The sequence below is a fragment of the Lepisosteus oculatus genome, chromosome 14 (assembly GCF_040954835.1).
Source record: "Lepisosteus oculatus isolate fLepOcu1 chromosome 14, fLepOcu1.hap2, whole genome shotgun sequence".
Classification (NCBI taxonomy): Eukaryota; Metazoa; Chordata; class Actinopteri; order Semionotiformes; family Lepisosteidae; genus Lepisosteus; species Lepisosteus oculatus.
This window is the reverse complement of record NC_090709.1, coordinates 25,516,237-25,528,251: the sequence shown is the minus strand read 5'-3', so window position 1 is coordinate 25,528,251 and position 12,015 is coordinate 25,516,237. Positions and strand designations below refer to the sequence as shown.

General features: G+C 44.3%; 1 non-coding gene and 1 pseudogene across 1 annotated transcript; both read left to right on the top strand.

Moving 5' to 3' along the window:
- The window catches only part of LOC138242482 (zinc finger protein 271-like), a 372,248-nt pseudogene that overhangs the window by 304,218 nt on the left and 56,015 nt on the right, over positions 1-12,015 (top strand).
- On the top strand, positions 2,629-2,717 carry trnay-gua (transfer RNA tyrosine (anticodon GUA)). Its single transcript is given in 2 exon segments — positions 2,629-2,665; positions 2,682-2,717. It is a non-coding gene; the product is annotated as a tRNA-Tyr (tRNA).

The window sequence follows — 12,015 nt, the reverse complement described above, 5'->3', positions numbered from 1 at the left end:
AAGATTAGAGGGATCCGAAAGGACACAAACAACCCATGAATCAACGATTTTGAACTAAAAGGTCGCAAGCTCTACCGACTGCGCCTCTTGTTCCTCTATTACAACAGTAAAACTACTAGCGTTGATTCAACATATAGTAAGTTGACCCTCTCCCCACGGTGGCCAAGTGGTAAGGCGTCGGTCTCGTAAACCGAAGATCGCGGGTCCGAACCCCATCCGTGCCTCTTTCATTCACCGCCACGTTCCTTTATCTAAGTCTACAAGTAACATGGAAACGTCTCTTCTTGTTACTCTTTCTGTGGAAGCGCACAGTTTCCTGTTAAAGCCAAAACGTATTGCGGAAGTCTAATATATGAAATTTGTTAAGAACTTGATTGTCTATTCAAAGAGAAAAACGAGAAAACCTCTTTATCAGAAGTGGGATTGGAACAAAATCCCCAGGGGAAACTGCGACCTGAACGCAACGCCTTAGACCTCCAGCCAACTTGCCTCTGGCGTTTATATTGAATTATATGTTTTATTTCTTTCTACTCGTTGATAAGAAAAAAAGTGAAATCATGTAATTAGGGAAATTTATTTTTTTTCATGTGGAAAACTAGCACAAGCAAATGTAAAGTTCAGAGCAGCACTCAATAAAAACGATCAGAAACCGAAAGCGCTACTTATGCGGATCAGTACATTCCCATACCAGTTGTTCTGCAGAAGAAATAAGAAGAGCCGAACTCAAAGACGTTGTATTGCATATTTCTAATTGGTTTATTTTCCTGATTGCAATGTATTGTGAAGCATAAAAGCCACCTGCATCAATCTCTATTACGCGTCATTTATGGAGGCGTTTCAAATAGCAGCCAGTGCAGTATTAACGCTTTTGGAGCATGTATTACATTGTAAATAGTCTTGTTTAAATAAGTTTAAATTTGCACACTGTTATTTAGACAGCGCAAACCTGTCTGACCTCATACAACTTTCTGTGCCCGCTGAGTAGATCTTAAAGCAGCTGCAGCCAAAGTAGCCGTAATGGCAACACAGTGCTTTCAGTTCGGCTTTTCTTATTTCTTCTGCAGAACCACCGGCATCGGAATATACTGATCCGCATAAGAAGCGCTTTCGGCTTCTGATGGTTTTAATTGAGCGCTGCTCTTAACTTTACATTTGCTCAGGCTAGTTTTCCCCATGAAAAAAATACATTTCCCAAATTACACGATTTCACTTTTTTTCCTATCAACAAGTAGAAATAAATAAAACATATAATGCAATATAAGAGCCACAGACAGGATGCCTGGTGGTCTAAGGCGTTGCATTGAGGTCGCAGTTTCCCCTGGAGACGTTTGTTCAAATCTTACTTCCGACAAAGAGCCTCTCTCATTAGAGTAGAAACGATAGAATCTCTAAGTAGAAAACATTTCCACAACATCTCGCATTTCACGTGTTTAATGTTAATTGTCTTAGTGGTTGTTTCGGTGAATGATGGCTCTCTTTTCTTGCAGGGTGACGGCAAACTTCTTCAGAGAGGGAGTCTCCCACGCACGGCTTTTCTTTATCAGGACCGAAGGTAACAGAGACAGACTTCAAACTCAAATGAATTACTTCTTGAGCATTTATGACCGGTAAAAAGCTGAGAGCAGAAGAAAACGTCATTGGAAATCAAGAAATGTCTGCTGACAGTAATCAGAGCTCACGCTCAACTGCGGACAACCGCTCCTTGTTAGTACAGTGTTGAGTACCCCCGCTTGTCACGCGGAAGACCGGGGTAAGTTTCAGTGACAGGGTGCTGGTTTAATTTTTTAACAACCTGACTTCAGTTAAAAACTGTGTACTATTTACTAAGTTTCAGACTACTTATTGCGGTAGAATATGGAGATCATATCTAGCTCTGAGCTCAACTGCAACAAGAAGTCGTGCTTAACAAAGTCAGAGCCCAGCTGAACGTGCGCTCAGTGTAGTGCCCAGGACTCAGGAGCATTGTTGTAGTTCTAATTAGCACGAACTGCAGGGGCTCTGAATCAGAGCATTTCAATTTATCTGTTCAGTAAATTAAAATGCAGGACACCTTAAAATGGGATTGTTACTTTGTCTCTGTCCCGTTTAATCTAATGTTTAAAAGATACCAGTAAGGACACACAACTACTAATGGGATACTTATTGGAAATAATCCCAAAACAAGCACGTCCGGCAGCTGGTAAATCCCTGTAATAATATTTGCAGTGACAAAACACTTTGAAGATTTGCAATCTATTTAAATATGGATTTACTAAATTTCAGTTCTCCGGCATAACTGAACTCTCACTGTTGCATACTAAAGGCTTTACATGCATTAGCTGTGATAATGCTTCTAATAAACACAGAATGAAACTTAGTTTTGTTCCTCATGGTGATCCTCTTGTAGATCCAAATGAAATGTTTAATATGATCCCCCAAGAAAAAAAAGGAGTCCATTTCCGAATAATTGATACCCCATCAAACATTTTTTAATATCCCTGCAAGTTTATACAGAGAATCCTGGTTCGCAGCTTAAATTCAAGTAAATAAAAAGGAAACGAGTTGGAAACGATGTCAATCTGGGATTTAAATCGCCTGGAACATTTCACTACATTGGGCAGTATGGGTCAAAGAGCAATTACCAACATCCCTTTGATAGCTCAGTTGGTCGAGTGGAGGACTGTAGTGGGTAATAGCAGGGAATCCTTAGGTTGCTGGTTCAATTCTGGCTCAAAGGAAGGCACCTTTCGTGTACTTTGTTTAATCAAAGAGTTAAAATAGTGAATCTGTTTCATTCAGACATTGACCAAAAGCTCAATAAATGACGAAGCAGAGGCTCCTGTTCTGAATTCACCTCACGTCTGATTGGAAAATACCCCAGACTGCGTGTAAAGCTCTTGTTGTGGCTGTTGTTTTATTATTAGATAAAAATGACGTATTGTGCACGAAATGTTGCAGAAACACAATCTGATATTTTAATAACTATTATTTTAATAATTTGATAATTTGAGCATCCTGACTGGTTGCATCACTGCCTGGTATGGGAACTACTCCGCCCGGGATCGCAAGGTATTGCAGAGGGTGGTGAAGTCAGCGCAGCTTCTCACCAGCTGTGAGCTACCAAGCATCCAGGAGATCTACTCAGCTAGATGTCTGAAGAAGGCCAGGTCCATTCTCAAGGACCCCAGTCATCCCAGTCACAAACTGTTTTCCCTCCTACCGTCCGGTTAACTGTACCAAAGCATTCGGTCCAAGTCCAACAGACTACGGAACAGCTTCTACCTCCAGGCAATAAGACTGCTAAATAGCCAACCTGCAGCTCCTTTGCAAATCACCTGTAATGGCTACATGGACACACAATTCTCACTATATTCAGCATAACTGTATATATTGCACACACCATGGACACATAACAGCTCTACTCATATTGAGTTTTATTCCATTTCAAAAATGTAACCTCAATTTTGTGATTTTTGTATTCTTGTGAATTTTTGTGATTTTTGTGATTCTTGTAATTTTTGTGAGCTCGCAGAAAAAGACATTTCATTGCCAGCAACTACTGCTGAACACCATATTGTTGTGCATTTGATAAATACACTTTGATTTGATTTGATTTGATTACCCTTTTGCCCCTCGACCTTGTACCTTGCTTTCTGTTTTGGATTGTACGTCTATCTCCGTATCTCCTGGTTTATGAACTACCTTTCGCCTTTTGACCACGATCTCGCCTGACGTTTCGGATTATACGCCTATTTCAGATATCTACCTGCTCCATCGTCTGCATAGGATCCGCATACCTTTTTCATTGGAGCTTCCTTTAAAAATCTTGTGGCTTCTTCCAAATAACGCAACAGTTTTTCTGTGCCTATTTGCTGTTTTGATTTGTGGAAAAGATTGTCAATCAGTGAATGTTTGACCACTAGAAATTTAGAGTGGGTCTATAAAGCTGCTCAATAAATTGGGGCGGTCTGAAACCAAACCAAAAGGAACGCATCTTCCCAGACGCACTTCCTCAGAGCGCACCTAATCGCCCTTTTGCGTAAACGGAAGGGTTTATCCCCAAAAATTAAATGGCAAGCAGAGCGCCGAAAAAGCCAAAAGACGGCTGCTCAGGTACTTGAAGAAATATATTCGGGCGATTCATGGGAAGAGTAAGATGTGCATCTTCTTTTTCTGAAGACGCCTTTGATGAAGGACTGGACCCACTGCTGGATTGTGAGTATTTTTGTTTTGTTTATACAATCCAGACCTTTGCTATTATTAGTTATAAACCTCAATAACACCGTTAGATCGAACGTTATCTGTATATATGGGAATGAGAAATGCTTATTGGTTATATGTTGTGAATATGAGTGGTCTTTTTGAGTCTTATTAGAAACAAAGAAATATTAGATTTGCAAATATTGTTTTCTGCAAAGAAAGTCTTTGCATGTTTTTGTTTTACTGCAAATATTGAAAGGTAATCCTTCTGAGTCTCATGGACAATGCAGCCAAAGCAAACGTTTGGCTATTATAGTTTTGAGTATAAAGCTGTTATGTTTCCTTGTTGGCTGTTTACAAACCTCTGAAACTGCTGCTTTTTGCATCTTACAGTCTTCATAAAGTTCTTGGACATGATTTTAAAACACTATTGTCTGTGTTTTTATATTTCTATGCATATTTATTAGTTTTTTTTAGAAGATCAGAGGGGGTCCTTGGTCACCTGGCACTAAAGTGTGAATTAACACCCTTCTGCAATTATAGCCAGGCAAAGCTTGCTCATTCTCCAAAGCATTGGTCTGCAGCTCAATCATTACACATGTGGAGTGCTATCCTCTTGCCCTAACTTTGTCACCTAGCAACAAAGGCTGTTGGTCAGTAATAAAATCATGAAACTCATTCCTAGTTTCAGTACTTATTTCTAACTTCCTTTTGTTTATCAGTGAGGATATCAAAGAACCCTCCACCCCCTCAAGTGCTGAGATTCCTCTGCCAAAGAGAGGGTGGAAGATTCCCACTCCACAAGACCTGTTCAGGGCAGGAAGAGAAGAAGCCCCTCCACCAACGGAAGAGCCAGAGGACAGGTGGAAGATTGAAGCAGAGCAGGATGTGACATTGGAAAAGTTTAGGTTCAGTCCAGCATGGACACCAGGTGTCCAGCTGGACACTTCCAAAACATACTTCCCGTTAGATTTGTTACAGCTGTTTTTTTAGCATGGAAGTTATGTGCATACTGTGCAATAACATGAACAAAAATGCAGACAAGCAAAAGGCTCAGGGTTCAAAGTCAGAGTGACAGTCAGTGTCCGTAGTGGACCTGTATAATTATAGGAATTTTTATTTTTATGGGGCTCCTCACATCTCATAATATGAGACCCTATTGGAGTCCTAGGGAGCCCTATGATGTTCCTTTCTGCTGGTCGATTATGACCAGATCAAAATTTGAGGCAATATCCTGGACACTTCACCTTCCTGATCCAGAGGAGGACAGGGAAAGTGATCTAAAAAGCGGGACATCAGAATATGACCCCCTTTGCTGCCTTAGACGCCTGTTAGACTCCATCCTAACAGCATGTAAATCATTTTATCAGCCCTGATAGAATCTGTCTGTCGATGAAAGGATGGTGGCCTCAAAGACAAGAATAGGCTTTAGGCAGTACATGAAGGGGAAGCCCACTAAGTGGGGCTTCAAGCTGTGCGTGTTTGCTGATGCCTCCACAGGTTACACCTGTGATTTCTCAATCTATACAGGAAAATCACCCTTTGCCACCGGAAAAGGGCTGAGCTATGAATTAGTTCTGAACCTCTTGAAAGTTTCATACCTGGGTACAGGTTATAATGTTTACATTGACAATTTCTACACCAGCTCTGCCCTTTTCTGGGACCTCTTCAAAATGAAATTTGGTGCCTGTGGCATGATAAGAGAGAACCATGTGGGTTTCCCCCGCACAAAACAAAACATCCTAAAAAGGCTGAAAGGGGCTCCTTGCGCTGGATAAGGGCTGGAGAACTACTGTTCACCAAGTGGATGGACACACATGGGTGACCATGTGTAGTACCATCCACAAGGCATACAGTGGAGACAGTCCATCACAAGGTGAAAGAACTCGATGGGTCTTGGCAGGTTCAGGATGGTGTTGGGAATAGGAATGGCAAGGACTACAATCAGCACATGGGGGTGGATTTGTTGGATGCTCTTATAAAGGATTACAATTTGGCCCACAAAACTAGAACATGGTACAAAAAACTGTTCTTTCATTTCATTGATATTGTGGTGGTGAAAGACTCAATGTGAGGAGCAACAGGTAGTGGTTAAAGCCCAGGTTAAGGGGTGTTGGGGGTGAAAGCAGTGGATTGGGTCTGACTGAGCTCATTACTGACCTTACTGATGCAAACTCTATATGGGTTTGTGTACACGGGGTTGCCTTGGAGGCTACATGAGCTGAAGGAAAAGAACCCCTTTGTCATGTATCATGAAAACATCACCCACTGCATTTTAAAATAATTTGAACAAGAGCAATAGGGTACCGCTGGAGTTTATAGACTGACATAACTGCATGAGTAACTGGGAGAGGAGAGATGCAGTTCAGGAGGATTAGAGCTCTACAAGAACATATCCCCCACTCTCACAGCAGGGCCTGTTGTACCCAGTACAGTACTGCTGATCTAGAAGGCTGTTGATGAGCTTTTGAGCACCCAACTGAGAAACAGGTTCAGCCCTGGGAATAAGGGACAAAGAGGGAGGGTCTTTATCCTGAAGTGGTAACTTGTTTTACAATAGCAGACAATATAAAGAAACACAAACCCCATCTTCTGGTTCTGCTGCTGCTCCACACAGGTTCCACTGGGAACAAGGGGGGCCAGGAGCTCATGAACAGTAATCAGGGTTGTTGCTACAGGGTGGAGCTGGAGAAAGTTAGATGCAAAGTGTTCAAATATAACGCATTCCACATGCACCCTTATTCCCACATGCTCGCATTCCACTCATTCTCACATATCCAGGTGCACACTCTTTCCCAAATGCTCACGCCGTAAGTGATTAGCCTATCACTTTTCCCTGCCTTAACTATTTTAGTTCTCCTCTTCCCCCTGTTCCTCGCTCACTGTGGTAGTCTCCCTGAGCTCCTGTAGTGCGCATACTTCTCCAACTCCTTTCTTTTTTGGATTATTACTGACATTTACCTGTTTCGTGGTTTTTCACTCTCGCCTCTTGTTTTTGGATTTGTTTGCCTCATTCTACTGCCCTCTACCGTGTTTTGGACTTATTGCTTGTTTATTTGATTAAGAATTTTTGCATAGCGTTTTTGGACTTTACTACTTTTTTTTACTCTTCCATTTCTGATACCAGACTTGTCAAGTACTGAAAGCTTGAACTTCAGAGGAGTGAAACACAGGGGAGAACCCACCTCTCAAGTCCCAAAGGCCGGCCGCTATGTTTGCCCTGTGCAGAAGATAAAAAGCACAAGAAACAGAGAGCAGACCAGCTCCAGTGTGGTAAGCTCAGTACCTCAGTCTCAACTTCTAGTGGTCTCATGAATAAGATGCTGGCCTCTTATGCTAGAGTGCCATTTGGAGTGTTTTCTTTCTAGTACTCTGTTCTGAGTGTTCATCTTCACCATCTTCCTTTAGGAGTTGCTGTGTGTCTCTTCACGAACCAGCAGTGGAGTGTTAATATACTGTAAGGTCCAGTCATTGTGTCTGTATTAACCCCTCTCTCTCTCCAGAGGCAAGAAGAAAGATGGACTCTTTAGATTTGAGAAACAGGACTGTTTTGATTTGAGAGTGACACAGAGGGGTCCCAGCCTGCTCAAGTATTGACTTGTTCCTCCCGGTTCATCTCTGAAGTGCTCCCGTACTGCTGTGTCTGACTGCCTGCTCATCTCTGAACCTGGCTATGTTGTACTCCTGTTTGAACAGGAGGTTACCTAGAGCTTTGAAACCTGTTCTCCCTCAGAAACTGTCCGCTGAGTGAGAGGAGAGGACAGACAGGCTAGATGGGCTAAACTTGCTTCTCTTACCTATCTGTTCAGCAGCTACCTGATCCAGCAATCTGCTGTGAGCTGGATTAGCTACTGGATATTATAATGAGACTCACACTGGCACTGACAGAGCAGTCTGCGACTCTCCAGACTGGACTGGTATCTTTAGAACATGTGGTCATACTGGTCATAATGTATTGATGGATTAATCAGAGATATGTATGTGATATAATTCAGGACTACGATGTCACAGGAAGACAAAGGAGAGAATGGAAGTACTGCAGGTTCCAGAAATGTTTGTCAGCTGGAATGAGTACAGAGATTGAGTACCAGAAACCGGGCACTCATTCTCACTACCACAGAACAGTCAGCTGGCTAACAGTGGACAGCAGGCGCTGACCTGGGAGTAATATCAGTGACCCTGCTTGCCTGAATGTTGTGTGAGGACAGACACTGCAGAGAGAGAGATTAATGAACAGGACTCTCTCCCACTCTTTCCTTTTCCAGGGCTCAAGGTGAAGGACAGCTAGGGGGTGGGGGGGGGGGTTCTTACAAGAATGTGCGTGCAGCTGAGACATCTGTGTCAAGGGCATCCCTTGAACAATCTGACCCCTGAGACAACACCAGGCAGAGAGAGAGGAGCAGCTCAAACACTGCAGTGTATCTGATACACCATGAACAGGGGACAGTCTATGGAAAGTCACACAGGGTCCTGGCTCCGGGGTTGTGCTGGGTTGATAAGGGATGCTGTAGGTCTGAAAACCTATTCAGTACCAGTATGGAGCAGCATACTGCAGCAGTGATGTTAATGATTAGCTCCCAGTAAGAACAGGGATGACTCCAGCCAGTGATGGTAATGTGAGGGTAGTTCATACTGGGACTGGGAGTGTGTGTCTCTCTACTATCTGATCATACAGTTGGGCAGGTAAGACAAAGAAGTCATTTGGAGGAAGAGGTATCATTCAGTGGGAGAAGACAAAATATCTCCCAAGTGGAGGCACAGAAGTTGCAGTGGGGAGAAAGCCATTATTAACCTCTCTCCTGCTGAGTGATTTTAATTCCCCCAAGGAGAAAAATCAGCATCCCTGAATTTTTTTTTTATTCTCTCCTGTGAGGAGCACCGCTCTTCCAAAGGGGTTCTCTTCTTCCCAGATCACAGATTATTCTTCCTGCACATCTCTTACACATAGACCAGACACACCATCTCCACTAACATCTTCACTATATCTATAGATCTGACCCGCTACAGCCCCGATATTCCTGGACAAGATATTTACCACCAGCCTCATGAAATTTCCTCTCTCACTCAGTGCAGTGTTAATGTTCTGTAGTGTCCAGTCAGTCAGTGCCTGTATTCACTGTCTCACTGTGTTTTCTCATGAGACTGAGTGAGTGGGTGGGTGTAGCCTTAGAGTGTTTGAATCGTGTGGCAGTGTTTGTTCACTGGTTTGTGTTTTCTTTGTCATTTTTTTGGGGGAAAAAAAAGGGTTTGGTAAAAAATTGGTTTATTTTCATTCCATAGGCAGCTCTGGGGGCTCTGATCCTCCAGACTTCTCATTTGAGAAGCTTGCGTGGCGCCATGGTGTTAAAATTTCCCCTGTGGAGTTCTGTCCACTGGAGCGGTGCATATGTACAGTTGGGAAGGTCGTGGGCTGCAAGATCAAGTCCGTTTCTTGCATGAGTGGAGGGATAGTTGTTTTCCTACAGTCTACTGATCTGGCAAACACCCCGGTGGAGAAGGGGGTTGTCTTGAACGGTACCTTCTTCCTGGTGCTGCCCTCTCCAATGTGCCTCCGTTTATATGGAACGAGCTGCTGGAGAGGAAGCTGTCCCTGTACAGACAGGTGGTCTCTCTGATGTCCCTCTGGGCTGCAGGGCACCACAGCTAAAGCAAATCATGTCTTTCTGAAGACAAGTGTACGTGATCTTGGTGGAAAAAAACCCTGGAAGTGATCAATGTGGCACTTAAATTTTGAATTGACAACTGTGATTATGTGGTATTCGCTACTTCGGAATTGATGAAGTGCTTCAGGTGCGGGAGCGAGGGGAACATGGTGAAGAACTGCCCGGAGATGGAGGATGAAACGAGCAGGTACCCTCAGTCCCAGGGTGCACTGGAGGTCAGGCAGGCAGAGGGGAGCGGAGCAGCGCAGGGAGGCAGCGGGGAGACAGCCCACAGGCGGTTTGCAGGAGAAGAGATTGCTGGAGGTGTCCCACACAGGAGAATAGGTAGGAGAGATTGGACTGCCACAGCCCACAGAAGAACAGGGAACCCCCCACCCCCACCTCCACCCCACACCGGGGAGTAAGACACGAGTGCTAGCGGAGCAGGGGAGCTGCAGAGCCCCACTGCTCAGGAGAGTCAGGGTGAGAGGGATCAGGCAGTGACATCAACTGAGGAAGACTCATCTCATTTGCCAGTGAAAACTGTCGATGCAGTGTGGGGAGGAAAAGAGTTAACATCTGAAAAAATAGACTATGGTTTCAAGACACCACAGAGAAAGAGTTAAGAGGTCAATGTATGACAGACAGTGCTTGAAGAAAGCTCTAAGCATCATCAAAGACCCCACACACTCCAGCTACAGACTGTATGATCCTCTACCATCTGGAAAACAGTACTGGAGCATCCGGGCCTGGGCTACGAGACTACCGGACAGGGGTTTTTACACCTGCGCTATCAAACTATTAAACTCCCAGCCTCTCTCACTCTAACCTCACCTCTCACCTATGATCTGAACCTCACAGTGCCTTCTTTCTTACCAAAAACTCAAGCTCACATTGAAATCTACCTTACATGTCAAAAAGCTCACTCCCCATAATTTCTATCCTTTAATTTCATTCTGTTGATGCATGTTTTTGCACATCTGATGTTGTTTTTGCACACTGCCTGTTGTCTCTGTCTATTATACAATTGTATTGTTTTTTTTGTACTACTTATCATCTGAGAGCTAGCTAAATAGCATTTTGTTATACCATAAACCTGTATATGAGTATTATGACATTAAACTTGAAAGCACATGAAAAAATCTGTCCCGAGTGCAGAGCAGAAAAAACAGGATGGAGGGCTTGCTGGAGAGCGGCTCTGTCGAGTGACTCTGACACTGGGAGAGTGCGGATGCCCAGGAGCGATGATAAGGATGGCTTGACAGACTCCTCTGTCGCCTTGGGCTCCTCAGCCCAGCAGAGCTACAGAGGAGGCTACAGTTTCCAAAGCATCACAGAATTTTTAGAGAAGATTAAGAGAGGAACCGTGGTCGAGGACTTTTTTGCCGACACCAAGCTCTTTGTTCTCTCCGTGACACACCACCTGTGAAAGGGCTCCGGTGCAAATTACTTCAGCGATCAAGAGAGATGGCATCTGAAGAGCTTAATGGGTAAGAGCATGGCAGGACCGTGGAATGCACCTCAACATGACTGAGTACTGTCTCTCGCATCACATTCTGATCCGTCTGCGTACTATGTGTCTGTTCGTGTTTTATTTTGTTCTTTTTTTCTTTTCCACAAACATGGGCAACATTAAAGTAGATAGAACATTAATGGATGCCAAAGGGTTTGAAGCGAGCAGCGGTGTTGGAGGTCATTAAAGAAAAGAGCCTGCAGGTGACTTTCCCACAGGAGACCCACACTGACAGATCCAACATCATTGCCTGGCAGCAGGGGTGGCAGGGGGACATTGTGTACAGTCATGGGTCCCCTGTGAGTGCGGGGGTCGCGGTGCTGTTCGCTGTGGGGTTCAAGCCCCTCTCTATCCCCGTCCGTGAGGTGGTGAAAGGTCGCCTGTTACTCATGCGAGTAGTTTACGGGAAGAAAACCTTTTTTATTAACATTTACACATCCACTGACGGCAGGGAAAGGGTCACCTTCTTCAGTGAGCTTCAGCTGGAGCCACCAGCTGGACTGGTCGAGGAGCTGCAGGCCACGCTCCTCAACTTCTTCTGGGATGGACTGCACTGGCTGCAGAGGGGCGTCCTCTATTTGCCCAGAGAGGACGGAGGACAAGGACTCGTTGACATCCGGAGCCGGGTGGACGCCTTTCATTTGCAGGCAGTACGGAAGCTGCTGTATGGCCCGACCTCGC